This window comes from Bufo bufo, chromosome 8 (genome assembly GCF_905171765.1).
Source record: "Bufo bufo chromosome 8, aBufBuf1.1, whole genome shotgun sequence".
Classification (NCBI taxonomy): domain Eukaryota; kingdom Metazoa; phylum Chordata; class Amphibia; order Anura; family Bufonidae; genus Bufo; species Bufo bufo.
Window position 1 is genome coordinate 115159885 of NC_053396.1, and position 16576 is coordinate 115176460.

Sequence of the window (16576 nt, forward strand, 5' to 3'; positions counted from 1 at the left end):
CCCACCACTGGAACAGGCCACTGTCACACATTTAGGCCCCGGCACCCAGACAGAGGAGAGAGGTCCTGTAACAGAGAATCTGGCCTTATGTCAGCACAGAATCTGTCTTCATGTCATAGCAGAGAATCAGGCATCACGTCACCCACCACTGGAACAGGCCACTGTCACACATTTAGGCCCAGGCACCCAGGCAGAGGAGAGAGGTCCCATAACAGAGATTCAGGCTTCATGTCAGCGCAGAATCAGTCTTCATGTCATAGCAGAGAATCAGGCTTCACGTCACCCACCACTGGAACAGGCCACTGTCACACATTTAGGCCCAGGCACCCAGGCAGAGGGGAGAGGTCCCGTAACAGAGAATCTGGCCTTATGTCAGCACAGAATAAGTCTTCATGTCATAGCAGAGAATCAGGCTTCACGTCACCCACCACTGGAACAGGCCACTGTCACACATTTAGGCCCCGTCACCCAGACAGAGGAGAGGTTCATTCAACTTTGGGTTGCCCGCAATATAATGGTAAAATGAAATTAAAAATAGTATTGAATGAGGAAGTGCCCTGGAGTAGAATAATATATTGTTAAGGGGAGGTAGTTAATATCTAATCTGCACAAAGGATGGACAGGTCCTGTGGGATCCATGCCTGGTTCATTTTTATGAACGTCAGCTTGTCCACATTGGCTGTAGACAGGCGGCTGCGTTTGTCTGTAATGACGCCCCCTGCCGTGCTGAATACACGTTCAGACAAAACGCTGGCCGCCGGGCAGGCCAGCACCTCCAAGGCATAAAAGGCTAGCTCTGGCCACGTGGACAATTTGGAGACCCAGAAGTTGAATGGGGCCGAACCATCAGTCAGTACGTGGAGGGGTGTGCACAGGTACTGTTCCACCATGTTAGTGAAATGTTGCCTCCTGCTAACACGTTCCGTATCAGGTGGTGGTGCACTTAGCTGTGGCGTGTTGACAAAACTTTTCCACATCTCTGCCATGCTAACCCTGCCCTCAGAGGAGCTGGGCGTGACACAGCTGCGTTGGCGACCTCTTGCTCCTCCACTGCCTTCGCCTTGGGCTTCCACTGGTTCCCCTGTGACATTTGGGAATGCTCTCAGTAGCGCGTCTACCAACGTGCGCTTGTACTCGCGCATCTTCCTATCACGCTCCAGTGTAGGAAGTAAGGTGGGCACATTGTCTTTGTACCGGGGATCCAGCAGGGTGGCAACCCAGTAGTCCGCACACGTTAAAATGTGGGCAACTCTGCTGTCGTTGCGCAGGCACTGCAGCATGTAGTCGCTCATGTGTGCCAGGCTGCCCAGAGGTAAGGACAAGCTGTCCTCTGTGGGAGGCGTATCGTCATCGTCCTGTGTTTCCCCCCAGCCACGCACCAGTGATGGGCCCGAGCTGCTTTGGGTGCCACCCCGCTGTGAACATGCTTCATCCTCATCCTCCTCCACCTCCTCCTCATCCTCGTCCTCCTCGTCCTCCAGTAGTGGGCACTGTCTGGCCACATTTGTACCTGGCCTCTGGTGTTGCAAAAAACCTCCCTCTGAGTCATTTCGAAGAGACTGGCCTGAAAGTGCTAAAAATGACCCCTCTTCCTCCTCTTCCTCCTGGGCCACCTCCTCTTCCATCATCGCCCTAAGTGTTTTCTCAAGGAGACATAGAAGTGGTATTGTAACGCTGATAACGGCGTCATCGCCACTGGCCATGTTGGTGGAGTACTCGAAACAGCGCAACAGGGCACACAGGTCTCGCATGGAGGCCCAGTCATTGGTGGTGAAGTGTGTCTGATCCACAGTGCGACTGACCCGTGCGTGCTGCAGCTGAAACTCCACTATGGCCTGCTGCTGCTCGCACAGTCTGTCCAGCATATGCAAGGTGGAGTTCCACCTGGTGGGTACGTCGCATATGAGGCGGTGAGCGGGAAGGCCGATGTTACGCTGTAGCGCAGACAGGCGAGCAGCGGCAGGGTGTGAATGGCGGAAGCGCGAACAGACGGCCCGCACTTTATGCAGCAGCTCTGACATGTCGGGGTATTTGCGAATGAACTTCTGCACCACCAAATTCAGCACATGCGCCAGGCAAGGGATGTGCGTCAAACCGGCTAGTCCCAGAGCTGCAACGAGATTTCGCCCATTATCGCACACCACCAGGCCGGGCTTGAGGCTCACCGGCAGCAACCACTCGTCGGTCTGTTGTTCTATACCCCGCCACAACTCCTGTGCGGTGTGGGGCCTGTCCCCCAAACATATGAGTTTCAGAATGGCCTGCTGACGTTTACCCCGTGCTGTGCTGAAGTTGGTGGTGAAGGTGTGTGGCTGACTGGATGAGCAGGTGGAAGAAGAGGAGGAGGAAGCTGAGTAGGAGGAGGAGGAGACAGGAGGCAAAGAATGTTGCCCTGCGATCCTTGGCGGCGGAAGGACAAGCGCCAAACAGCTCTCCGCCTGGGGCCCAGCCGCCACTACATTTACCCAGTGTGCAGTTAGGGAGATATAGTGTCCCTGGCCGTGCTTACTGGTCCACGTATCTGTGGTTAGGTGGACCTTGCCACAGATGGCGTTGCGCAGTGCACACTTGATTTTATCGGACACTTGTTTGTGCAGGGAAGGCACGGCTCTCTTGGAGAAGTAGTGGCGGCTGGGAACAACATACTGTGGGACAGCAAGTGACATGAGCTGTTTGAAGCTGTGTGTGTCCACCAGCCTAAATGACAGCATTTCATAGGCCAGTAGTTTAGAAATGCTGGCATTCAGGGCCATGGATCGAGGGTGGCTAGGTGGGAATTTACGCTTTCTCTCAAATGTTTGTGAGATGGAGAGCTGAACGCTGCCGTGTGACATGGTTGAGATGCTTGGTGACGCAGGTGGTGGTGTTGGTGGTACATCCCATGTTTGCTGGGCGGCAGGTGCCAACGTTCCTCCAGAGGCAGAGGAAGAGGCCGAGGCGGCGGCAGCAGCAGCAGAAGAGGCCGAGGCGACGGCAGCAGCAGAAGAGGCCGAGGCGGCAGCAGCAGAAGAGGCAGCAGGGGGAGCCTGAGTGACTTCCTTGTTTTTAAGGTGTTTACTCCACTGCAGTTCATGCTTTGCATGCAGGTGCCTGGTCATGCAGGTTGTGCTAAGGTTCAGAACGTTAATGCCTCGCTTCAGGCTCTGATGGCACAGCGTGCAAACCACTCGGGTCTTGTCGTCAGCACATTGTTTGAAGAAGTGCCATGCCAGGGAACTCCTTGAAGCTGCCTTTGGGGTGCTCGGTCCCAGATGGCGGCGGTCAGTAGCAGGCGGAGTCTCTTGGCAGCGGGTGTTCTGATTTTGCCCTCTGCTCCCTCTTTTGCTACACTGTTGACTCGGTCTCACCACTGCCTCTTCCTCCGAACTCTGAAAGTCAGTGGCACGACCTTCATTCCATGTGGGGTCTAGGACCTCATCGTCCCCTGCATCGTCTTCCACCCAGTCTTGACCCCTGACCTCCTGTTCAGTCTGCACACTGCAGAAAGACGCAGCAGTTGGCACCTGTGTTTCGTCATCATCAGAGACGTGCTGAGGTGGTATTCCCATGTCCTCATCATCAGGAAACATAAATGGTTGTGCATTAGTGCATTCTATCTCTTTCACCCCTAGTGAAGACCTAGGTGGATGCCCTTTTGAAACCCTGGCAGCATAGTCTTCAAACAGCATAAGAGACTGCTGAATAACTTGAGGCTCAGACAGTTTCCCTGATATGCATGGGGGTGATGTGACAGACTGATGGGCTTGGTTTTCATGCGCCATCTGTGCGCTTTCTGCAGAAGACTGGGTGGGAGATAATGTGAACGTGCTGGATGCACTGTCGGCCACCCAATTGACTAATGCCTGTACCTGCTCAGGCCTTACCATCCTTAGAACGGCATTGGGCCCCACCAAATATCCCTGTAAATTCTGGCAGCTACTGGGACCTGAGGTAGTTGGTACACTAGGAAGTGTGGCTGTGGCAGAACGGCCACGTCCTCTCCCAGCACCAGAGGGTCCACTAACACCACCACGACCATGTCCACGTCCGCGTCCCTTATTAGATGTTTTCCTCATTGTTCCCGTTCACCACAATTTTGAGAATGGCAAATTTGGGAATAGTTTTTCAACCCAGAAAAAAAAGTGTGCTTTTACGGTCACTACAAATAACTTGACCAGCTAAACCAGTACAGATTTGCTTGAATAGAAATGTGAGACCTGTTTTTTTTTGCACTGTGTGACACGTTAAAGTTTAATCTCAGAATCAGACTTCTATCTGCACGGTAGCGTGTGTCTTAGGTTTTTCTGAATGACACTATCAGTACCTTCAATGTAAGATATCCTTTTTGGGATAGATTTCAAGTAGGCCTCAAATACCAGAAACTAGTTATTTTGAGAATGGCAAATTTGGGAATAGTTTTTCAACCCAGAAAAAAAAAAGGGCTTTTACGGTCGCTACAAATAACTTGACCAGCTAAAACAGTACAGATTTGCTTGAATAGAAATGTGAGACCTGTTTTTTTTTGCACTATGTGACAGGTTAAAGTTTAATCTCAGAATAAGACTTCTATCTGCACGGTAGCGTGTGTCTTAGGTTTTTCTGAATGACACTATCAGTACCTTCAATGTAAGATATCCTTTTTGGGATAGATTTCAAGTAGGCCTCAAATACCAGAAACTAGTTATTTGGAGAATGGCAAATTTGGGAATAGTTTTTTAACCCAGAAAAGAAAATGTGCTTTTACGGTCGCTACAAATAACTTGACCAGCTAAAACAGTACAGATTTGCTTGAATAGAAATGTGAGACCTGTTTTTTTTTGCACTGTGTGACAGGTTAAGGTTTAATCACAGAATCAGACTTCTATCTGCACGGTAGCGTGTGTCTTAGGTTTTTCTGAATGACACTATCAGTACCTTCAATGTAAGATATCCTTTTTGGGATAGATTTCAAGTAGACCTCAAATACCAGAAACTAGTTATTTTGAGAATGGCAAATTTGGGAATAGTTTTTCAACCCAGAAAAAAAAAAGGGCTTTTACGGTCGCTACAAATAACTTGACCAGCTAAAACAGTACAGATTTGCTTGAATAGAAATGTGAGACCTGTTTTTTTTTGCACTGTGTGACAGGTTAAGGTTTAATCTCAGAATCAGACTTCTATCTGCACGGTAGCATGTGTCTTAGGTTTTTCTGAATGACACTATCAGTACCTTCAATGTAAGATATCCTTTTTGGGATAGATTTCAAGTAGGCCTCATATATCAGAAACTAGTTATTTTGAGAATGGCAAATTTGGGAATAGTTTTTCAACCCAGAACAAAAAGTGTGCTTTTACGGTCACTACAAATAACTTGACCAGCTAAAACAGTACAGATTTGGTTGAATAGAAATGTCAGGTCTATTTTTTAGGCGCTGGGTGACACGCTCAACTTGCCCCTGATGTAGTATATGGCCAAAAAATAACCACACTGTTGATGGTTAAATGCACTTGGGTGACACAGGCTCAGCCTGCACCAGATGTAGTATATGGCCAAAAAATAATCAGACTGTTGACGGTTAAATGCACTTCGGTGACACAGGCTCAGCCTGCAGCTGATGTAGTATATGGCCAAAAAATAACCAGACTGTTGATGGTTAAATGCACTTCGGTGACACAGGCTCAGCCTGCAGCTGATGTAGGATATAGCACAAAATAACCACACTATTGATGGTTAAATACACTTGGTGATAGCTTGTGCTGGCGCACCACAAGTCACAAAATGGCCGCCGATCACCCCAGAAAAAAAGTGATCTAAAAACACTCTGGGCAGCCTCAAAAAAGTGAGCAAGTCAATACTAGCACTTCAATGATCCACAGCTGCAGATCGATCACAGAATGAAGTCTTTTGGAGGAGTTAATCACTGCCTAATCTCGCCCTAACGTCCAGCTGCAACCTCTCCCTATGCTTCAATCAGCAGAGTGACGTGCAGCGCAACGTGACCCAAGCTTATATAGAGGCTGGGTCACATGCTGCACTGGCCAATCACAGCCATGCCAATAGTAGGCAAGGCTGTGATGGCCTCTTGGGGCAAGTAGTATGACGCTTGTTGATTGGCTGCTTTGCAGCCTTTCAAAAAGCGCCAAGAAAGCGCCGAACACCGAACCCGAACACGGACTTTTACGAAAATGTTCGGGTTCGGGTCCGTGTCACGGACACCCCAAAATTCGGTACGAACCCGAACTATACAGTTCGGGTTCGCTCATCGCTACTGGTGACCCTCAAAAACATTTGAAGCAAGGGCCTGCTGATCTGACCATCTAAAACATTATGGGTGAGGGCCTGCTGCAGCTTTGGTGACTCTAGATATCCTGGGGCCGATCGCACTTCTCTGTGACGATTCATTTGGATGTCTGGCCTATAAACTTTTGATGTTGTCAGCGCAAACCATGGTGACTACGGGTAATCGGGAATCAGGGTTCGATTCTGGAGAGGGAGCCTGAGAAACAGCTACGGCTACCACAGTTAGCATGTGTGCAAATTACCAATTAGGTATAATTATGTGAGGGCCTGCAGGTGATCTGACCCTGTAAATGATTTTAGGTGTGGGCCTGCAGGTGAACTGACCCTGTAAAAGATTGTAGGTGAAGGCCTACTGGTTAGCTGACCCTGTAAAAAATTATATGTGAGGGCCTGCTAGTGAGCTGACCCTGTAAAAAATTATATGTGAGGGCCTGCTGGTGAGCTGACCCTGTAAAAAAATTATATGCGAGGGCCTGCTGGTGAGCTTACCCTGTAAAAGATTTTCAGTGCGGGCCTGCAGATGAGCTGACCCTGTAAAAGATTTTCAGTGCGGGCCTGCTGGTGAGCTGACCCTGAAAAAAAAAATATGCGAGGGCCTGCTGGTGAGCTGACCCTGTAAAAAAATATATATGCGAGGGCCTGCTGGTGAGCTGACCCTGTAAAAAAATTATATGCGAGGGCCTGCTGGTGAGCTTACCCTGTAAAAGATTTTATGTGCGGGCCTGCTGGTGAGCTGACCCTCTAAAAGGTTGAAGGCGAGTGCCTGCAGGTGAGCTGACCCTCTAAAACATTATATTTGAGGGCCTTCAGGTGAGCTGACCCTATTAAAGATTGTAGGTGAAGGCCTGCTGGGGAGCTGAACTTGTAAAACATTATATGCGAGGGCCTGCTGGTGAGCTGACTAAAAAATTATAAGCTAGGGCCTGCTTGTGAGTTGACCCTGTAATACATTATATGCGAAGGCCTGCTGGTGAGCTGACCCTCTAAAAAATTATATGCGACGGCCTGCTGGTGAGCTGACTATTTAAAAAATGATATGCGAGGGCCTGCAGATGAGCTGACCCTGTAAAAACATTATATGCGAAGGGCATATATGCAAGTGCATTATATGCGAAGAATAAGCATGTGTTGATATGATGGAAGAGGAGAAGGAGGATGAGAAAAGGAAGATCCAACCATATACCCTTGTTTGTGGTGGAAAGGGTGCATGGGAATACAGTGTATTCAGTACAAACAAATCCTTAAATTCAGGACCTGACCTGGGCAAGGTTAGCCACAACTATATTTACAAATGCCTATAAGGGCAATAGAAACCTATCTTGGCCCAAGTACAAACTAATACTTCACTTTTATTAATTTAGTCATTAAAAAGTGTCACTGGTAAGTGTGATTCACATGTGATGGGACACAGACAAACAAACAGAATAACCTACTAAGGTATTAAAAACACAGTCAAAGGCCCACTGTGAGAGATGGTAGATGTCACCGGTTGGAGATGATATATTTGATCACTCACTCCAAACAACATGAGAACAGCAAAAGATGCTGCCACGTCCTACAAGTATTATGCCAAATAAATACCAGCTGGGATTGTCGATTAACATCATCAATTGTCAATGGTGGGAGACTGAAGCCTTCATCCCACTATATGGATTGTAAGGCTGTTTAACAGCCCACAAGTTATTTGCGGCAGGCTGGAGTGTGTGAACTAATGACAATGCCAGTCAGATACCAGTGAACGGACCCAGCCACTATTTATTTCTGACAGGGTGCGTTGTCACGTCTGTAAATACTGATGCCTGCTCAAGCAGATTATCAGCAAAACCAAACAGGTTTTCAAGTTGTTGTCCTTTATTTGTGAGGGGGAGATTTGTGGCATCAACCCTCCACACAACAAAAAGTGATCTTTGGCAACTGACCATTTAGTACAGACAATGGCAACGCTGTTGATCACCTGAAAGCACAGCCTGCTGGTGATACCAGACAGTTCATATCAGTGCACTCAGGGCCAGCAACACCGTTATCCACCTGAAGGTACAGCCTGCTTAGGAGTGCCAAGCAGGTATTGGTGATAAATGTTGGACTGGTGGACTTGCTGTCCTCCTAAAAGTGTGGCCTGTCGTTGGTACCAACAGGTCACAGTATAACGTCCGGGCTGCTATTGCTCTCTAACAGTGGGCAACATGGCTGCTGATTAAAACCTTAAACTGCCCCCCGACATGTTTCGCCAGTATCTCTGGCTTCTTCAGGGGTAACGGGCAGCAATGAATGGAATCCTATACCGGAAGTGTAAATGGGGTCCCAATGACTGACAGATGCTTCAAGCCTATCCGCGATAAAGGCGGAACCTGCCATCAACCAGTCACCATGACAGAGGAGGCTGACATCATCACTCTGTGCCAGCCTCTTGCGTCGCTTCCCACCTGACGTCAAACACGATGTCATCCGTCCTCAGCGCGCATGCGCCGGCACTCCGACATCGGCCCTCTGGCAGGGCAACTCATTGCGCATGCGCTGCGCAAAGAATGACTGCGCGCTGGCTCTGAACAGGACGGATAGCACCGCGGAATACTAAAAACCAGGTCTGATATCACACCAAAGGAAAGGGGACAGATTGAATGTCATTATGGGAGAATGCAACCAAGATGACAAGTGTCATTACAGCTACTGAATATTCACATAAAGCCATACCAATAATTGATGTTGATAACTCCCTATTGATCAGGAAAAAATCTTTTTGGAGGGCTACTACATTATAAAATAGAGCAAAGCAGACCACCATATTGCCTGACAAGCGCATGTTTACATTCATCAATTGGCATGGCAACAGTTACTTGTAACTGAATGACAAGTGCATCTTAGCAATCCTGAACAAAAAATTGTTCATTATTTGACGGTAGACCATTCTACATATATGAGGTGATAGTCCTCTTCATTATTGGAATATCCAAGTGTTTATTTTAATGAAAATTGTTAAATCCGGTAACAAAGATCCAAACCTATTATTCTGACACTGTGTCTGTGCCTGAATATGGATTCTACTGACACTCCAAACACTGCATTAGTGGATGGATGAAATATTCGAATAACTGATTAATTCCAAAAAATACCTCCCAAATTATAATTTATAAAAAAGCAGTGAAGGCAAACCCTTCATTGAGTCCCTTTGGGCTCAGACTGTCAAGGCGATAAATCCACCTGGTTTCTTCTTGTAGAAGAATAACATCCAAGTCGCCTTTTCTTGCCCCTAAAGTTTTTTTACAAATGCCCCAAAACTTCAAAACCCTATAATCTCCCCCATGATGACTTCTGACATGTCTGGAGATAGATGTATCTGCAAGGGTATTGATGCCACTGATGTGTTGGCAAATCCTTCTCCTAAATTCTTGAGATGTCTTCCCAACATAAATTTTGGAACAGGGACATTGAATGGCGTAAACTATACCTTTGGTCTTACAGTTGATATATTGCCTGATCTGATATTCTTTTTTGTCAACAGGGTTTACAAAGGACCGACATTTCCTCACAAGTGGACAGTAAACACAATTACCACACGGGTAAGTACCCACTACATTTGATTTCAACCAGGTTGTTTTCGGTGGTTCCGGACGAAAGAAGCTATGTACTAGAACATCTTTTAGATTTCTGCCGCGGCGATAGGTCACACTGGGATTAGATGTAATAACTGTCCTCAAATCATTATCGGCCCACAGGACATGCCAATGCTTCCTAAGAATGCCAAACACCTTATTATTTTGAGCATCAAAAGTGCCAATGCATCTGACCGTATGCATCTTTGAAACCTTAGACGAGTTGATCAGAAGTTCCGTCCTATTGGTCCTACTTGCCCTAGCATAAGCGTGATGTAGGATTTTTTTTGGATAGCCCCTGGCTCGGAATCGATCATATAAAATCTTGCTTTCTTTTTCAAAGCTTACTTCGTCTGAGCAATTTCTACGGGCCCTGATATATTGCCCTATAGGTATTCCTTTCTTAAGGGGTCTAGGATGGAAACTATTCCATTCTAGTAGACTGTTCGTTGCTGTTGGTTTACGGTACACTTCTGACCGGATGTGGCCATTAGGGTCCAAGGACAATTTGAGATCCAAGAAAGTGATAGTGCTATCATTAATCTCTGATGTAAATGCCATTCCAATGGCGTTAGTGTTAAGTGCAGTAACGAAACGGTGAAAATTATCGGTGGTGCCTTCCCAGAGGATCAGTACATCATCGATGTACCTACCCCAAAACAAAATGTGCTGAGTGAATTCAAAAAAATCAGACGTGAAAACTTTTGATGAAAATGCCCAAGATATAGTTGAGGCACCACTCTCAGGATTAAAATCACAATCAAAGTATACTCCCCCTTTTACTCAGTACGGTAACATTGATACTTTTGTACAACTAGTAACAAGGGATTTAAAAACCGTGAGTACAAAAACACCATCTGCACAACTTAATCTTGGGACTGAGGAACAACGGGCCTTAGAGGAACTTAGCCAGAATGAAAATCTGGTAATAAAATCCTCGGACAAAGGGGGAAATGTTGTCCTTATGGACAAACAGGATTATAAAAAAATGGTGGAGGATTTGGTCAAACAAAGTGACACATATCAGAAGCTGGACTGTAACCCGACAGATAGGTTTCTAGCTGAATTGAAAACAATCTTGACTACTGCCAAGGCTGATAAACTAATATCGAAAGAGGAATTTAAATATCTCCTCAAGATGCATCCGACGATCGCCACTATTTATGCGATCCCTAAAGTACACAAACAGAGACGACCGGTACCAGGCAGGCCAATTGTGTCTGGTAATAATAGTCTGACCGAAAATGTCAGTCAATATATTGACGAATTTATAGCACCCTTTGTGCCTAGTCTACCATCATTCATTAAAGACACTAAGGATGTGGTCATCAGGCTCCAGGACATCCAGGTTACTTCGACGACCAAATTGGCCAGCCTTGATGTTGAGGCCCTATATACAAATATCAGGCACAACTTAGGGATAAAGGAGGTCTCCACTTTTCTTTCAACAAAAAGTATTCAGTTTCACGCACATAATGAGTTTCTTTTAACTCTCCTCCGTTATTTACTCACTCACAATTACTTCTTGTTTGACGGCCAATATTATTTACAATCTATCGGGACCGCAATGGGAAGTAAATGTGCACCAAATTATGCTAATTTATTTTTGGGGTGGTGGGAGGACACTATAGTTTTCACGTCTGATTTTTTTGAATTCACTCAGCACATTTTGTTTTGGGGTAGGTACATCGATGATGTACTGATCCTCTGGGAAGGCACCACCGATAATTTTCACCGTTTCGTTACTGCACTTAACACTAACGCCATTGGAATGGCATTTACATCAGAGATTAATGATAGCACTATCACTTTCTTGGATCTCAAATTGTCCTTGGACCCTGATGGCCACATCCGGTCAGAAGTGTACCGTAAACCAACAGCAACGAACAGTCTACTAGAATGGAATAGTTTCCATCCTAGACCCCTTAAGAAAGGAATACCTATAGGGCAATATATCAGGGCCCGTAGAAATTGCTCAGACGAAGTAAGCTTTGAAAAAGAAAGCAAGATTTTATATGATCGATTCCGAGCCAGGGGCTATCCAAAAAAAATCCTACATCACGCTTATGCTAGGGCAAGTAGGACCAATAGGACGGAACTTCTGATCAACTCGTCTAAGGTTTCAAAGATGCATACGGTCAGATGCATTGGCACTTTTGATGCTCAAAATAATAAGGTGTTTGGCATTCTTAGGAAGCATTGGCATGTCCTGTGGGCCGATAATGATTTGAGGACAGTTATTACATCTAATCCCAGTGTGACCTATCGCCGCGGCAGAAATCTAAAAGATGTTCTAGTACATAGCTTCTTTCGTCCGGAACCACCGAAAACAACCTGGTTGAAATCAAATGTAGTGGGTACTTACCCGTGTGGTAATTGTGTTTACTGTCCACTTGTGAGGAAATGTCGGTCCTTTGTAAACCCTGTTGACAAAAAAGAATATCAGATCAGGCAATATATCAACTGTAAGACCAAAGGTATAGTTTACGCCATTCAATGTCCCTGTTCCAAAATTTATGTTGGGAAGACATCTCAAGAATTTAGGAGAAGGATTTGCCAACACATCAGTGGCATCAATACCCTTGCAGATACATCTATCTCCAGACATGTCAGAAGTCATCATGGGGGAGATTATAGGGTTTTGAAGTTTTGGGGCATTTGTAAAAAAACTTTAGGGGCAAGAAAAGGCGACTTGGATGTTATTCTTCTACAAGAAGAAACCAGGTGGATTTATCGCCTTGACAGTCTGAGCCCAAAGGGACTCAATGAAGGGTTTGCCTTCACTGCTTTTTTATAAATTATAATTTGGGAGGTATTTTTTGGAATTAATCAGTTATTCGAATATTTCATCCATCCACTAATGCAGTGTTTGGAGTGTCAGTAGAATCCATATTCAGGCACAGACACAGTGTCAGAATAATAGGTTTGGATCTTTGTTACCGGATTTAACAATTTTTTATTAAAATAAACACTTGGATATTCCAATAATGAAGAGGACTATCACCTCATATATGTAGAATGGTCTACCGTCAAATAATGAACAATTTTTTGTTCAGGATTGCTAAGATGCACTTGTCATTCAGTTACAAGTAACTGTTGCCATGCCAATTGATGAATGTAAACATGCGCTTGTCAGGCAATATGGTGGTCTGCTTTGCTCTATTTTATAATGTAGTAGCCCTCCAAAAAGATTTTTTCCTGATCAATAGGGAGTTATCAACATCAATTATTGGTATGGCTTTATGTGAATATTCAGTAGCTGTAATGACACTTGTCATCTTGGTTGCATTCTCCCATAATGACATTCAATCTGTCCCCTTTCCTTTGGTGTGATATCAGACCTGGTTTTTAGTATTCCGCGGTGCTATCCGTCCTGTTCAGAGCCAGCGCGCAGTCATTCTTTGCGCAGCGCATGCGCAATGAGTTGCCCTGCCAGAGGGCCGATGTCGGAGTGCCGGCGCATGCGCGCTGAGGACGGATGACATCGTGTTTGACGTCAGGTGGGAAGCGACGCAGGAGGCTGGCACAGAGTGATGATGTCAGCCTCCTCTGTCATGGTGACTGGTTGATGGCAGGTTCCGCCTTTATCGCGGATAGGCTTGAAGCATCTGTCAGTCATTGGGACCCCATTTACACTTCCGGTATAGGATTCCATTCATTGCTGCCCGTTACCCCTGAAGAAGCCAGAGATACTGGCGAAACATGTCGGGGGGCAGTTTAAGGTTTTAATCAGCAGCCATGTTGCCCACTGTTAGAGAGCAATAGCAGCCCGGACGTTATACTGTGACCTGTTGGTACCAACGACAGGCCACACTTTTAGGAGGACAGCAAGTCCACCAGTCCCACATTTATCACCAATACCTGCTTGGCACTCCTAAGCAGGCTGTACCTTCAGGTGGATAACGGTGTTGCTGGCCCTGAGTGCACTGATATGAACTGTCTGGTATCACCAGCAGGCTGTGCTTTCAGGTGATCAACAGCGTTGCCATTGTCTGTACTAAATGGTCAGTTGCCAAAGATCACTTTTTGTTGTGTGGAGGGTTGATGCCACAAATCTCCCCCTCACAAATAAAGGACAACAACTTGAAAACCTGTTTGGTTTTGCTGATAATCTGCTTGAGCAGGCATCAGTATTTACAGACGTGACAACGCACCCTGTCAGAAATAAATAGTGGCTGGGTCCATTCACTGGTATCTGACTGGCATTGTCATTAGTTCACACACTCCAGCCTGCCGCAAATAACTTGTGGGCTGTTAAACAGCCTCACAATCCATATAGTGGGATGAAGGCTTAAGTCTCCCACCATTGACAATTGATGATGTTAATCGACAATCCCAGCTGGTATTTATTTGGCATAATACTTGTGGGACGTGGCAGCATCTTTTGCTGTTCTCATGTTGTTTGGAGTGAGTGATCAAATATATCATCTCCAACCGGTGACATCTACCATCTCTCACAGTGGGCCTTTGACTGTGTTTTTAATACCTTAGTAGGTTATTCTGTTTGTTTGTCTGTGTCCCATCACATGTGAATCACACTTACCAGTGACACTTTTTAATGACTAAATTAATAAAAGTGAAGTATTAGTTTGTACTTGGGCCAAGATAGGTTTCTATTGCCCTTATAGGCATTTGTAAATATAGTTCAGTACAAACAACTCATTATAAACAAAAATGTGCCTTTATGTTCATCAGCTATCCTCTGGTGAAGTCAAGAAGTCATGGTCAATCCAGACCTTGTTCATTTTTATAAGAGTCAACCTGTCAGCATTTTCAGTTGACAGGTGGATACACTTATCTGTTATAATGCCACCAGCAGCACTAAATACTCCAAGGCGTAGAGCGCCAGTTCGTGACAAGTGTCCAGCTTGGACACCCAGTAGTTATGAGTCACTGAGGGATCATTGAGGACGCTGACACGGTCTGCTATGTACTCCTTCACCATCTTCCAAAATTTTTCCCTCCTTGTGACACTAGGCCGCACATCAGGGTGAGGGTGCTGGCGGGGTGTTATGAAACTGTCCCAGGCTTTGGAGAGTATTGCCCTGCCTCTGTTGGAACTGCTGTGTGTTTCCCTTGTCTTCCCTCCTCGGTTGGCCAAGGAACTACGGACTCTGCCTCCAGCATTGTCAGATGGAAATTTTTGAAGCAATTTTTCAACAAGGATCTTCTGGTATTGCACCGTTTTGCTCCTCCTCTCCACCAGAAGAATGAGAGATGAGAAGTTCTCTTTGTAGCGGGGGTCGAGAAGAGTGAACAACCAGTAATCCATGTTGTCTAAAAGGCATATAACGCGCGTGTCGCGGGAAAGGCAGCCTAACATGAAGTCAGCCACCTCTTCCAAATACAAAGAGTCGTCCTAAATTGTGAGCAGCGAGCGTTTGAGTAGACACAGAAGTGGGATGGTTATGCTGATAATAGCGTTATCGCTGCTCACCATCTGTGTTGATTCCTCAAAGTTTCTTAAAACCTCAAAGAGGTCAGACATCCATGCCCACTCCTCGCTTCTGATTCTGACTGGAAAGGCAACGACCATGTTGCAGCTGGTATTCCACTACTGGCCTCTGCTGCTCACAAATCCCGGCCAACATGTGGAACTTGGAGTTCCAGCGCGTGCTCACGTTGCACAACAGCCAGTGAGCTGGCAACTTAAAGCGCTGCTGCAGCGTTGACAGACCGGCTGTCGATGATTTGCGGAGATGTGCACACACGCGGCGCACCTTCACCAGTAGCTCAGGCAAATTGGAGTAGGTTTTGAGAAACCGCTGAACTACAAGGTTAAACATGTGGGCTAAGCATGGGATGTGTCTGAGCCACCAAGTTATAGCCATTATCAGACACAACCATGCCTGGTTATAGACTGAGTGGCGAGAGCCACAGCTCAGTCTGGTCTCTTATCCCCTGCCACAGCTCTACGGCAGTGTGCTGTTTGTCCCCTAAGCATATTGGCTTCAGCTGGCCTGTTGCCGCTTCCCCACTGCAGTGCTACACTGCTTCCAGCTACCGACTGATGACTGACTGACTGGTGCTGCATGCAGATAAATCGGAAGTGGAAGTGGAGGACGAGGAGAAGTAGGGTTTAGAGCCACTAACGTAGGTGCTGACGGAAACCCTGATCGACGTACGGCCCGCAATCCTTGGCGTCGGTAGCACCTGTGCCATCCCAGGGTATGGCTCGCTCCCGGCCTCCACAAAATTCACCCAGTGTGCCGTCAGGGAAATGTAGCGTGTCTGGCCAAATGCACTTGTCCATGTGTCCGTGATTAAGTGGACCTTCCCAGTAACTGCGTTGTTCAGGGCACGTGTGATGTTATGGGACACATGTTGGTGTAAGGCGGGCACGGCACACCTTTAAAAATAGTGGCGGTTGGGTACAGGGTAACGTGGGACGGCCGCCGACATCAGGCTGCTAAAGGCCTCAGTGTCCAGAAGCCTAAATGGCAACATTTCCAGGGCGAGTAATTTGGAAAGCTGTGCATTTAGTGCTATGGCCTCTGGGTGCGTGGCTGGGTATTTTCGCTTGCGTTCAAAGACCTGGGGTAAGGATACTCGGATGCTGTGCTGGGACTCGGAAGTGGATGTGGTCGCTAATGTGCTTGCGAAGGTCCAGGTGCAGGGCGGGAGGCATCCGGGCCTGCGCCTTCGACAGGGGATTGGCCAGCACGTAACACAGGGGAAGAGGAGGCAGTGGTGTGACCCGCAGATTGTGTAAGGCGTTCATCCCACT